At 41.3% G+C, this 12,370-nt stretch overlaps 1 non-coding gene across 1 annotated transcript; it reads right to left on the reverse strand.

Annotated features, from left to right (window-relative positions):
* Positions 1-441: 441 nt before the first annotated feature.
* Positions 442-549, reverse strand: LOC112787479 (small nucleolar RNA R71). The gene has a single exon (XR_003194891.1). It is a non-coding gene; the product is annotated as a small nucleolar RNA R71 (small nucleolar RNA).
* Between the last annotated feature and the right edge of the window lie 11,821 nt (positions 550-12,370).

The following is a 12,370-nucleotide window of genomic DNA, read 5'->3' on the forward strand; positions in this document are numbered from 1 at the left end:
CAATCCAGAGATAACCTTTCAGAAATTTTCGAACAGGAAGAGGAGATGGCAGCCGAAAATAATAATAATATAAGGAAGATGCTTGGTGACTTTACTGCACCTAATTCTAATTTACATGGAAGAAGCATCTCCATTCCTGCCATTGGAGCAAACAACTTTGAGCTGAAACCTCAATTAGTTTCTCTGATGCAGCAGAACTGCAAGTTTCATGGACTTCCATCTGAAGATCCTTTTCAGTTCTTAACTGAATTCTTGCAGATATGTGATACTGTTAAGACTAATGGAGTAGATCCTGAAGTCTACAGGCTCATGCTTTTCCCTTTTGCTGTAAGAGACAGAGCTAGATTATGGTTGGATTCTCAACCCAAAGACAGCCTGAACTCTTGGGATAAGCTGGTCACGGCTTTCTTAGCCAAGTACTTTCCTCCTCAAAAGCTGAGCAAGCTTAGAGCTGATGTTCAAACCTTCAGACAGAAAGAAGGTGAATCCTTCTATGAAGCTTGGGAAAGATACAAACAGTTGACCAAAAAGTGTCCCTCTGACATGCTTTCAGAATGGACCATCCTGGATATATTCTATGATGGTTTATCTGAGCTATCAAAGATGTCACTGGACACTTCTACAGGTGGATCCATTCACCTAAAGAAAACGCCTGCAGAAGCTCAAGAACTCATTGACATGGTTGCTAATAACCAGTTCATGTACACTTCTGAGAGGAATCCTGTGAGTAATGGGACGCCTATGAAGAAGGGAGTTCTTGAAGTTGATACTCTGAATGCCATATTGGCTCAGAATAAAATATTGACTCAGCAAGTCAATATGATCTCTCAGAGTCTGAATGGAATGCAAGCTGCATCCAACAGTACTCAAGAGGCATCTTCTGAAGAAGAAGCTTATGATCATGAGAACCCTGCAATAGCAGAGGTGAATTACTTAGGTGAACCTTATGGAAACACCTATAACTCATCATGGAGAAATCATCCAAATTTCTCATGGAAGGATCAAAAGCCTCAACAAGGCTTTATTAATGGTGGAAGAAACAGGTTTAACAATAATAAACCTTTTCCATCATCCACTCAGCAACAGACAGAGAACTCTCAAAAAAATACTTCTAATTTAGCAAACTTAGTCTCTGATCTATCTAAGGCCACTGTGAGTTTCATGAATGAGACAAGGTCTTCCATTAGAAATTTGGAAGCACAAGTGGGCCAGCTGAGTAAAAGGATCACTGAAATCCCTCCTAGTACTCTCCCAAGCAATACAGAAGAGAATCCAAAAGGAGAGTGCAAGGCCATTGACATAAGCACCATGGCCGAACCTGTGAGGAGAGGAGAGGACGTGAATCCCAAGGAGGAAGACCTCCTGGGACGTCCAGTGATCAATAAGGAGCTTCCCTCTAAGGAACCAAAAGACTCTAAGGCTCATCTAGATACCATAGAGATTCCATTGAACCTCCTTATGCCCTTCATGAGCTCTGATGAGTATTCCTCTTCTGAAGAGAATGAGGATGTTACTGAAGAGCAAACTGCCAAGTTTCTTGGTGCAATCATGAAGCGGAATGCCAAATTATTTAGCATTGATGCTTGGGAAGTTGAACCTCCCTTGTTCATCAATGAACTAAGTGATCTGGATCAACTGACATTGCCTCAGAAGAGACAGGATCCTGGAAAGTTCATAATACCTTGTACCATAGGCACCATGATCTTTAAGGCCCTGTGTGACCTTGGTTCAGGAATAAACCTCATGCCCCTCTCTGTAATAGAGAAACTGGGAATCTATGGGGTGCAAGCTGTTAAAATCTCATTAGAGATGGCAGACAGTTCAAGAAAACAGGCTTATGGACAAGTAGAGGACGTGTTAGTAAAGGTTGAAGGCCTTTACATCCCTGCTGATTTCATACTCTTGGATACTGGGAAGGAAGAGGATGAATCCATCATCCTAGGAAGACCTTTCCTGGCCACAGCAAGAGCTGTGATTGATGTGGACAGAGGAGAATTGATCCTTTAATTAAATGAGGACAACCTTGTGTTTAAAACTCAAGGATCTCTCTCTGCAACCATGGAGAGGAAGCATGAAAAGCTTCTCTCAAAGCAGAGTCAACCCAAGCCCCCACAGTCAAACTCTAAGTTTGGTGTTGGGAGGCCACAACCAAACTCTAAGTTTGGTGTTGAACTCCCATATCCAAACTCTAAGTTTGGTGTTGGAGAGTTTCAACAATGCTCTGCATATCTGTGAGGCTCCATGAGAGCCCACTGTCAAGCTATTGACATTAAAGAAGCGCTTGTTGGGAGGCAACCCAATTTTTATTTATTTAACTATATTTTTTTTAGTTATATGTCTTTGTAGGTTCATGATCATGTGGAGTCATAAAATAAATATAAAAATTGAAAACGGAATCAAAAATAGCAGAAGAAAAATCACACCCTGGAGGAGCATCTGTCTGGTGTTCAGCGCCAGAACAGAGCATGGTTCTGGCGCTGAACGCCCAAAATGGGCAGCTTCTGGGCGCTGAACGCCAGAACAGGCATGGTTCTGGCGTTCAACGCCAGAAATGGCACACAAATGGGCGTTGAACGCCCAAAATGGGCACCAACCTGGCGCTGAACGCCCAGAGTTGTGTGCAAGGGCATTTTGCATGCCTAAATTGGTGCAGGGATGTAAATGCCTTGACACCTCAAGATCTGTGGACCCCACAGGATCATCTCAGGATCTGTGGACCCCACAGGATCATCTCAGGATCTGTGGTCCACACAGGATCCCCACCTACCTCCACTCACTTCTTCTCACCACTCTCTTTCACACAACCCCATAAACACTCTTCCCCAAAAACCCTTCACCAATCACCTCAATCTCTCTTCCCCATCACCTCCTCACCACTCACATCCATCCACTCTTCCCCATAAACCTACCTCATAAACTCCACCTATCTTCAAAATTCAAAACCAATTTCCCACCCAAACCCACCAATATGGCCGAAACCTTTCCCCCCTCCCTTCCCTATATAAAGCCCTCCATTCTTCATCAAATTCACACAACACACCCCTCTACACCCTTCTTGGCCGAAACACTTCCCACTCTCCCTCTCCTCCATTTCTTCTTCTTCTTCATCTATTCTTTCTTTTATTGCTCGAGGGCGAGCAAAATTCTAAGTTTGGTGTGGTAAAAGCATAAGCTTTTTATTTTTCCATTACCATTGATGGCACCTAAGACCGGAGAATCCTCTAGAAAGGGGAAAGGGAAGATAAAAGCTTCCATATCCGAGTCATGGGAGATGGAAAGGTTCATCTCCAAAGCCCATCAAGACCACTTCTATGATGTTGTGGCCAAGAAGAAGGTGATCCCCGAGGTCCCTTTCAAACTCAAAAGAAATGAGTATCCGGAGATCCGACATGAAATTCAAAGAAGAGGTTGGGAAGTTCTAACAAATCCCATTCAACAAATCGGCATCCTAATGGTTCAAGAGTTCTATGCCAATGCATGGATCACCAAGAACCATGATCAAAGTAAGAACCCGGATCCAAAGAACTATGTTACAATGGTTCGGGGGAAATACTTAGATTTTAGTCCGGAGAATGTGAGGTTGGCGTTTAACTTGCCCATGATGCAAGGAGACGCACGCCCCTACACAAGGAGAGTCAACTTTGATCAAAGATTAGACCAAGTCCTTATGGACATATGTGTAGAAGGAGCTCAATGGAAGATTGACTCCAAAGGCAAGCCGGTTCAACTAAGAAGATTGGACCTCAAGCCTGTGGCTAGAGGATGGTTGGAGTTCATTCAATGCTCAATCATTCCCACTAGCAACCGGTCTGAAGTTACTATAGACCGGGCCATCATGATCCATAGCATCATGATTGGAGAAGAGGTGGAAGTTCATGAGATTATACCTCAAGAACTCTACAAGGTGGCTGACAAGTCCTCCACTATGGCAAGGTTAGCCTTTCCTCACCTCATCTGCCACCTATGCAATTCGGCTGGGATTGACATAGAGGGAGATATCCTCATTAAAGAGGACAAGCCCATCACTAAGAAAAAGATGGAGCAAGCAAGAGAGCCCATTCATGGAGCTCAAGAGGCGTATGAAGCTCATCACCATGAGATCCCGGAGATGCCTCAAATGCACTTTCCTCCACAAAACTATTGGGAGCAAATCAACACCTCCCTAGGAGAATTGAGTTCTAATATGGGACAACTAAGGGTGGAACATCAAGAGCACTCCATCATGCTTCATGAAATAAGAGAAGATCAAAAAGCAATGAGGGAGGAGCAACAAAGACAAGGAAGAGACATAGAAGAGCTCAAGGACATCATTGGTTCCTCAAGAAGGAAACGCCACCATCACTAAGGTGGATTCATTCCTTGTTCTTATTTCTTCTATTTTTCGTTTTCTATGTTATGTGCTTATCTATGTTTGTGTCTTCATTACATGATCATTAGTAGTTAGTAACTTTGTCTTAAAGTTATGAATGTCCTATGAATCCATCACCTCTCTTAAATGAAAAATGTTTTAATTCAAAAGAACAAGAAGTACATGAGTTTCGAATTTATCCTTGAACTTAGCTTAATTATATTGATGTGGTGACAATCCTTCTTGTTTTCTGAATGTATGCTTGAACAGTGCATATGTCTTTTGAAGTTGTTGTTTAAGAATGTTAAATATGTTGGCTCTTGAAAGAATGATGACTAGGAGACATGTTATTTGATAATCTGAAAAATCATAAAAATGATTCTTGAAGCAAGAAAAAGCAGCAAAGAACAAAGCTTGCAAAAAAAAAAATAGGCGAAAAAAAATAAATAGAAAGAAAAAGGAAAAGCAAGCAGAAAAAGCCAAGGCTCTTAAAACCAAAAGGCAAGAGCAAAAAGTCAATAACCCTTAAAACCAAAACGCAAGGGCAAATAAAAAGGATCCCAAGGCTTTGTGCATCAGTGGATAGGAGGGCCTAAAGGAATAAAATCCTGGTCTAAGCGGCTAAACCAAGCTGTCCCTAACCATGTGCTTGTGGCGTGTAGGTGTCAAGTGAAAACTTGAGACTGAGCGGTTAAAGTCAAGGTCCAAAGCAAAAGAAGAGTGTGCTTAAGAACCCTGGACACCTCTAATTGGGGACTTTAGCAAAGCTGAGTCACAATCTGAAAAGGTTCACCCAATTATGTGTCTGTGGCATTTATGTATCTGGTGGTAATACTGGAAAACAAAGTGCTTAGGGCCACGGCCAAGACTCATAAAAAGCTGTGTTCAAGAATCATCATACTGAACTAGGAGAATCAATAACACTATCTGAACTCTGAGTTCCTATAGATGCCAATCATTCTGAACCTCAATGGATAGAGTGAGATGCCAAAACTATTCAAGAGACAAAAAGCTATAAGTCCCGCTCATATGATTGAAGCTATGTTTCATTGATAGTTTGGAATTTATAGTATATTCTCTTCTTTTTATCCCATTTGATTTTCAGTTGCTTGGGGACAAGCAACAATTTAAGTTTGGTGTTGTGATGAGCGGATAATTTATACGCTTTTTGACATTGTTTTTAGTATGTTTTTAGTAGGATCTAGTTACTTTTAGGGATGTTTTCATTAGTTTTTATGTTAAATTCACATTTCTGGACTTTACTATGAGTTTGTGTGTTTTTCTGTGATTTCAGGTATTTTCTGGCTGAAATTGAGGGACTTGAGCATAAATCAGATTCAAAGGTTGAAGAAGGACTGCTGATGCTGTTGGATTCTGACCTCCCTGCACTCAAAGTGGATTTTCTTGAGCTACAGAACTCGAAATGGCATGCTTCCAATTTCGTTGGAAGGTAGACATCTAGGGCTTTCCAGCAATATATAATAGTCCATACTTTGGCCAAGAATAGACGACGTAAACTGGCGTTCAATGCCAGCTTTCTGCCCAAATCTGGCGTCCAGCGCCAGAAAAGGATCCAAAACCAGAGTTGAACGCCCAAACTGGCACAAAAGCTGGCGTTCAACTCCAAGAAGGACCTCTACACGTGCAACACTCAAAGCTCAGCCCAAGCACACACCAAGTGGGCCCCGGAAGTGGATTTATGCATCAATTACTTACTCTTGTAAACCCTAGTAGCTAGTTTATTATAAATAGGACATTTCACTATTGTATTTGACATCTTTGGATTATCTTTTGATCTATTGATCACGTTTTGGGGGATGGCCATCTCGGCCATGCCTGGACCTTTCACTTATGTAATTTTAACGGTAGAGTTTCTACACTCCATAAATTAAGGTGTGGAGCTCTGCTGTTCCTCAAAGATTAATGCAAAGTACTACTGTTTTCTATTCAATTCATCTTATTTCCCTTCTAAGATATTCATTCGCTCTTCAACCTGAATGTGATGAACGTGACAATCATCATCATTCCCTATGAACGCATGCCTGACAACCACTTCCGTTCTACATTAGATTGAATGAGTATCTCTTAGATCTCTTAATCAGAATCTTCGTGGCGCAAGCTAGAATGATGGCGGCATTCAAGAGAATCCGGAAAGTCTAAACCTTGTCTGTGGTATTCCGAGTAGGATTCGATGAATGAATGACTGTGACGAGCTCCAAACTCACGATTGCAGGGCGTTAGTGACAGACGCAAAAGGATAGTAAATCCTATTCCAGCATGATCGAGAACCGACAGATGAATAGTCGTGCCGTGACATGGTGCGTTGATCATTTTCACTGAGAGGATAAGATGAAGCCATTGACAAGGGTGATGCCTCCAGACGATTAGCCGTGCCGTGACAGGGCATTGGATCATTTTTCCGAGAGATGACCGAAAGTAGCCGTTGACAATGGTGATGTATCACATAAAGCCAGCCATGGAAAGGAGTAAGGCTGATTGGATGAAGATAGCAGGAAAGCAGAGGTTCAGAGGAACGAAAAGCATCTCCATTCGCTTATCTGAAATTCCTACCAATGATTTACATAAGTACCTCTATCCCTATTCTATTATTTATTATTCGAAAACACCATTATCAATTTATATCTGCCTAACTGAGATTTGCAAGGTGACCATAGCTTGCTTCATACCGACAATCTCCGTGGGATTCGACCCTTACTCACGTAAGGTATTACTTGGACGACCCAGTGCACTTGCTGGTTAGTTACACGGAGTTGTGAACCATGGTCTTGGCATCATGTTTTTAGCACCATTTCCAGGGAAAGAAAGAGCAATGAATTTTACATAATTAAAGTGTAATCACGATTCCGCGTACCAATACTGTTGCTACAAGAATTTGATTTAGAAATTAAGAATATGAGTAGTAACCAGAATTTAGTGGCAGACCACTTGAGTCGCCTTGAGCACATTAAGGATGACTCCACTCCTATCAATGATACTTTCCCATTTGATAGTTTGCAAGCAGTATCCGAAGTAGTTCTTTAGTATGCACCTGTAGCTAATTATCTAGTTAGCTACACTTTCCCTCCAAATTTTACTAAGCATCAAAGGGACAAGCTGAAAAGCGAGTCTAAATATTATATATGGGATGACCCATACTTATGGAGGTGTGGTGGTGACCAGGTAATTATAAGATGTATGCCCCAAACAGAATTCCAGTCCATTTTAGAAGCCTGCCACTCTTCTGAGAGTGGAGGACATTTTGGCCCTCAAAGAACAGCTAGAAAAATCTTAGACTGTGGATTCTGGTGGCCTACTCGTTTTAAAGACGCTGCTGAATTTTGTAAATCTTGTTCCCCATACCAAAGGTTTGGTAATATATCCAAGAGGGATGAGATACCTCAACAGATTATGCTTTTTTGTGAAATTTTTTATGTTTGGGGAATTGACTTCATGGGTCCATTTCCAAACTCTAATGGTTACCTTTATATACTGTTAGCTATAGATTATGTCTCTAAATGGGTGGAAGCAATTTCTACTCGTACTGATGATGCTAACACTGTTGTCTTCTTTGTTAGAAACCATATTATCTGTCGCTTTGGATCACCACGAGCCATTGTGAGTGATCAAAGCACTCACTTTTGTAACAGGAGACTAACAGGATTACTGAAAAAGCATGGGATTGTTCATAAAGTAGCAATAGCTTATCACCCCCAGACCAATGGACAAGCAGAAATATCTAATAGAGAAATTAAATGTATTCTGGAGAAGATAGTAAAGCCTCATAGGAAGGACTGGAGTGCCAGGCTACAAGATGCACTCTGGGCATATAGAACAGCGTACAAGACACCCATTGGGATGAGCCCCTTCCGCTTAGTATACGGAAAGGCTTGCCACCTTCCAGTAGAGGTGGAACACAAGGCTTTCTGGGCTATAAGGGAATGCAACATGAATTTTGAAGAAGCTGGTGCTGAAAGAAAGCTGCAACTAGCAGAATTAGAAAACATTCACCTAGAAGCATATGACAACTCCAGGCGATACAAAGAGAAGATGAAGGCTGTCCATGACAAGCACATAAAAAAGGAGAGAATTCAGACCAGGGGAGTTATTTCTTCTTTATAACTCCAGACTGAGGCTTATGCCAGGTAAACTGAGATCAAGATGGGAAGGTCCCTACAGAGTAGAAAAGGCAGAGCCATACGGAGTTTTTCACCTGCGTCATCCTTCTAGCTCCAAATTCATGAAGGTCAATGGACATCTCCTAAAGCTTTATCATGGAGAAAAGATTAAGGATCACAAAGAGCTAGAGGTTTCCTCTTGGAAGACCCACCAACAGAAGCAGAATGATCCTGAAGAACGTCCAACTTAAGGACGTAAAAGCAAAGTGATAGGTGGGAGACAATCCACCATGGTATGATCGTTCCGTTTCAGTCTTAGTTTTATTTTACTTTATTCTATTTTAATGACTCTTCTCATAACCTCTGCATATAGTTGCATTTGCATTTGCATTCTGCATATATAAAAAAAAAGGGGGGGCACGCGACGCGCAAGCGTCGCTGACGCGTCCGCGTCATAGGTGCTTTCGCAACAAGAAGAAAAGAAGTAGAGTTGCGCGGGAGCGTGGCTGAAGGCGTGCCTAAGGCACAAAACACGCTCACGCGTACGCGTCCCTAACGCATCCGCGTCAAATTGCAAAATAGCCTTCCACGCGAGCGCGTCACCCACTCGCACGCGTGACCCTACGAACTCGACGTAAATGGGTATATGGTAGAGAGTTATGATGGAGTGGGGATGGAATGGTGCTGGAAGCACAAGCCCCACCACGCGAACGCGTACCCCATGCATCCGCGTCATTTTCAAAAAGAAGCCATTCACGCGTGCGCGTCACCCACGCGTGCGCGTCACCCACGCGCACGCGTCACCCAAAAATTTGGCAATATGCGAACGAAACAGAAAGTTGCGCGAACGCGAGGCTACTCTCGCGCCAATAGCACAATTCATTTCACGCGAACGCATGACCCACGTGTCCGCGTCACTGGAATATAGCGCTAAGCATGCGAACGCGTGACCCACGCGTCCGCGTCACATGCAACGCACAATTTATCCAAATCAGCGCCAGATATCTTATCTTTTCTTCTCCAAATCCAAATCTTTTCTTTTCCCTTCTTATTTCTCTCTTCTCCCTTCTCCCTTCTTTATTCCTTCTTATTCTTTTACCTTTCTCCCTTCTTTTTCACATCCATTATCAAGGTTCTTTTCTTTTCTTTCCTTTTTACTTTTCCATTATTATTATTATTATTTATGTTCTTTTTCTTCTATTTCTTTTTCTTTTTACTTCCATTATCTATATTTTCTTTTTCTTTCTTTTTCTTTTTATTCCTTTAATTGGTGTTAGAAATTTAATTGGATGATTGTTTTCTTCTATATTTTGCTTGTGAGTATATTAAGGAATTATTTGACAATTAATATTAGTTCTTAAAGGGTTGTTTTCATGTTCAATTTAATACTTTCCATAACATCGTTATCATGCATGCTATGTGTTTGTGAAAAAGTCCGTATGGCATTCCACATTATTTTAAATTATTCTATTCTACTACTCTAAATGCCTGTTATTTTTCACAAAACCCCTTTTATATTTTATTGATTAAATATAATTGTCAATACAAACAGATTGTTAGTTTGAAAGAGTTGATAATCAAACTTGGATATTTAATGCTTGATCTATGCTACTCATGCCTTTGTCGGCATGCCAATAAACATCTTGCATCTACTTGCCATCACATGCACTTGCTATATTTCCATTGATGAACTTTTCACATGGATTCGCGACCATGTGTTAATGACATCCTTCTTTACCGTGCATTGATTATCACTTGTACCATCCTCTTCCTTGCTCTAACCCTTACTTTTAAAAGTTACTTACTTTTTTCCATTTTCAGGATGGCCACCAAGAAAGGTAAAGAGAAAGCTACTCCCAAACAACCAGCAAGGAAAGGAACAAAAAGAGCACTAGTGGCAGAGCCATCTTCAACAACAGTAAAGCCCTCAACAAAGCGAATCAAGAGGATCATCAAGGTCGATGAAAAAGAGAAAGCTTTTCCAGCAAAGGACACTGCGCGGTTCACTAACAGCTACTGTGAGCAGATGTTCCCCATCCTGGCCAAGAAGAATTATAACAATGAGCACCTTCTCATTCTTCCGACCCACATTATTGAATTTGTTGAGCCCCGCATTGAGCAAAGACAATGGGAATTCCTACGGAGACAGCCACGGCAGGTTAACCTCTCATGGGTAGTTGAATTCTACTCCAATTTTCACATGCCAACCATGCCGTCTATCTATGTCCGTCAGAAGCAAGTTCCCATAACTGAAGAGGCCATTCAAAGAGCTCTAGATCTTTCCCCTGCACCAGAAGGATTGGATGCATTTCAAAAATCCTCATTCAAGCGCCAGAAATATCAAATTGACTGGGACGCCGTTCTCAGAGTTATAGCACAACCTGGCAGCAGATGGATCTATGGATACCATCGATCTCGACCTAAGAGCATATTGGCTTCTGCACTCACCTTGGAGGCTCGAGTATGGGCACAGATCATGTCCCATTACGTCTTTTCGAGCACTCACGAGTCCTCCTTCACTGCAGACATGGATGTTCTACTCTGGTGTATCCTTACAAACCAGCACCTCAATTTACCAAGACACATTCGGCATGCTATGGGAAACATACAGATTTCGGATAACCTACCTTTTTCCGCCTTGGTTTCAGATCTAGTCTCAGCAGCCGGAGTCTCCTACAGAGCTGGGGACACCAAGGCCATGATTCCACGAGATGATCAAATTGTCCCTAACGGAAAATACATCAGACCTCCAGCAGCCACTACTAGCCGGCCTGCAGAACCGGCCGAAGATATTCCTTCTGCTTCCACATCACAAGCACCTTCAACAAACCAACTGCTCCATCAGATAATTGAGAAGCTAGACAGGCTTGACCGAAAAGGAAAGCAAAGGGAGCGCCGTAACAAGCGCCGATTTACATACCTCAAGGAGCTGCTTGTTGGTAACCACCCACCTGAAGAAAACCCAGACACCCTGGACTCCACTTCATTTACCAGCATAGGGAGCCATGACGGTCCCGATTGTGGAGATGCTGCTACCAGCCCCCCTTTGTTCCTGACTGATGGCACCGAGGACGGTGCCAAGCTTTAAGTGTGGAGAGGTCGGTCAGTACCTAACTTTCGGAGGTAAATGCTTTTTCTTAACACCAATAAATTATTTATTTTTCTTTTGTTAGGATAGGATAAAATTGCATAGTAATAGGTTATTTACATGGATGTTCTAATTGGTTAAAAAATAATAAGTTTCTTTATAAGACCCTATTTTTTAAAAATTTTACTAATTTAAATCAAAACTTTGGTGTTAAACTTGTTTGGAAGTTGTATTTAGAACATAGTTAAAAGATGGAACATACAACCTGTGAGATTTGAGCTTAATTACATGGTTACATTATTTAACCATAAAAATTTTATTATTGTGTGTTTACTTCTCTATGATTGTAATCTATATTTTGTTCCATCCTATATGTCTAATATTTAATGTGTTATATGCATGCACATGATTGAGGCCATTATTTTATTAACTCACTTATCCCAAATAGCCTACCCTTCCATTTACCTTTGTTAGCCACTTTGAGCCTTTTAAATCCCCTTTGTTCTATATTTTACCACATTACTAGCCTTAAGCGGAAAAATAAGTAATACCCCAAATTGAATCTTTGGTTAGCTTAAGATAGAAATTGTGTGTCAATTAAGTGTGGGAAAATTGTGGGAACATGGGTTAATAAGGGAATGTGTCATGATAAAATATTGGGAATTTAGGTACTTACTCATGTGAAACTAGAAAAATTAAAAATCCATGTGCATTGGCAATGTTATGTTTATTTTTATGCCTCAAAAAAATCCCAAAAATATTCAAATAAATAAGTAATTAGATAAATGAATAAGGGGACAAAATTACCCCAAAGTTAAG

The sequence above is a fragment of the Arachis hypogaea genome, chromosome 20 (assembly GCF_003086295.3).
Source record: "Arachis hypogaea cultivar Tifrunner chromosome 20, arahy.Tifrunner.gnm2.J5K5, whole genome shotgun sequence".
In the NCBI taxonomy this organism is placed as follows: Eukaryota; Viridiplantae; Streptophyta; class Magnoliopsida; order Fabales; family Fabaceae; genus Arachis; species Arachis hypogaea.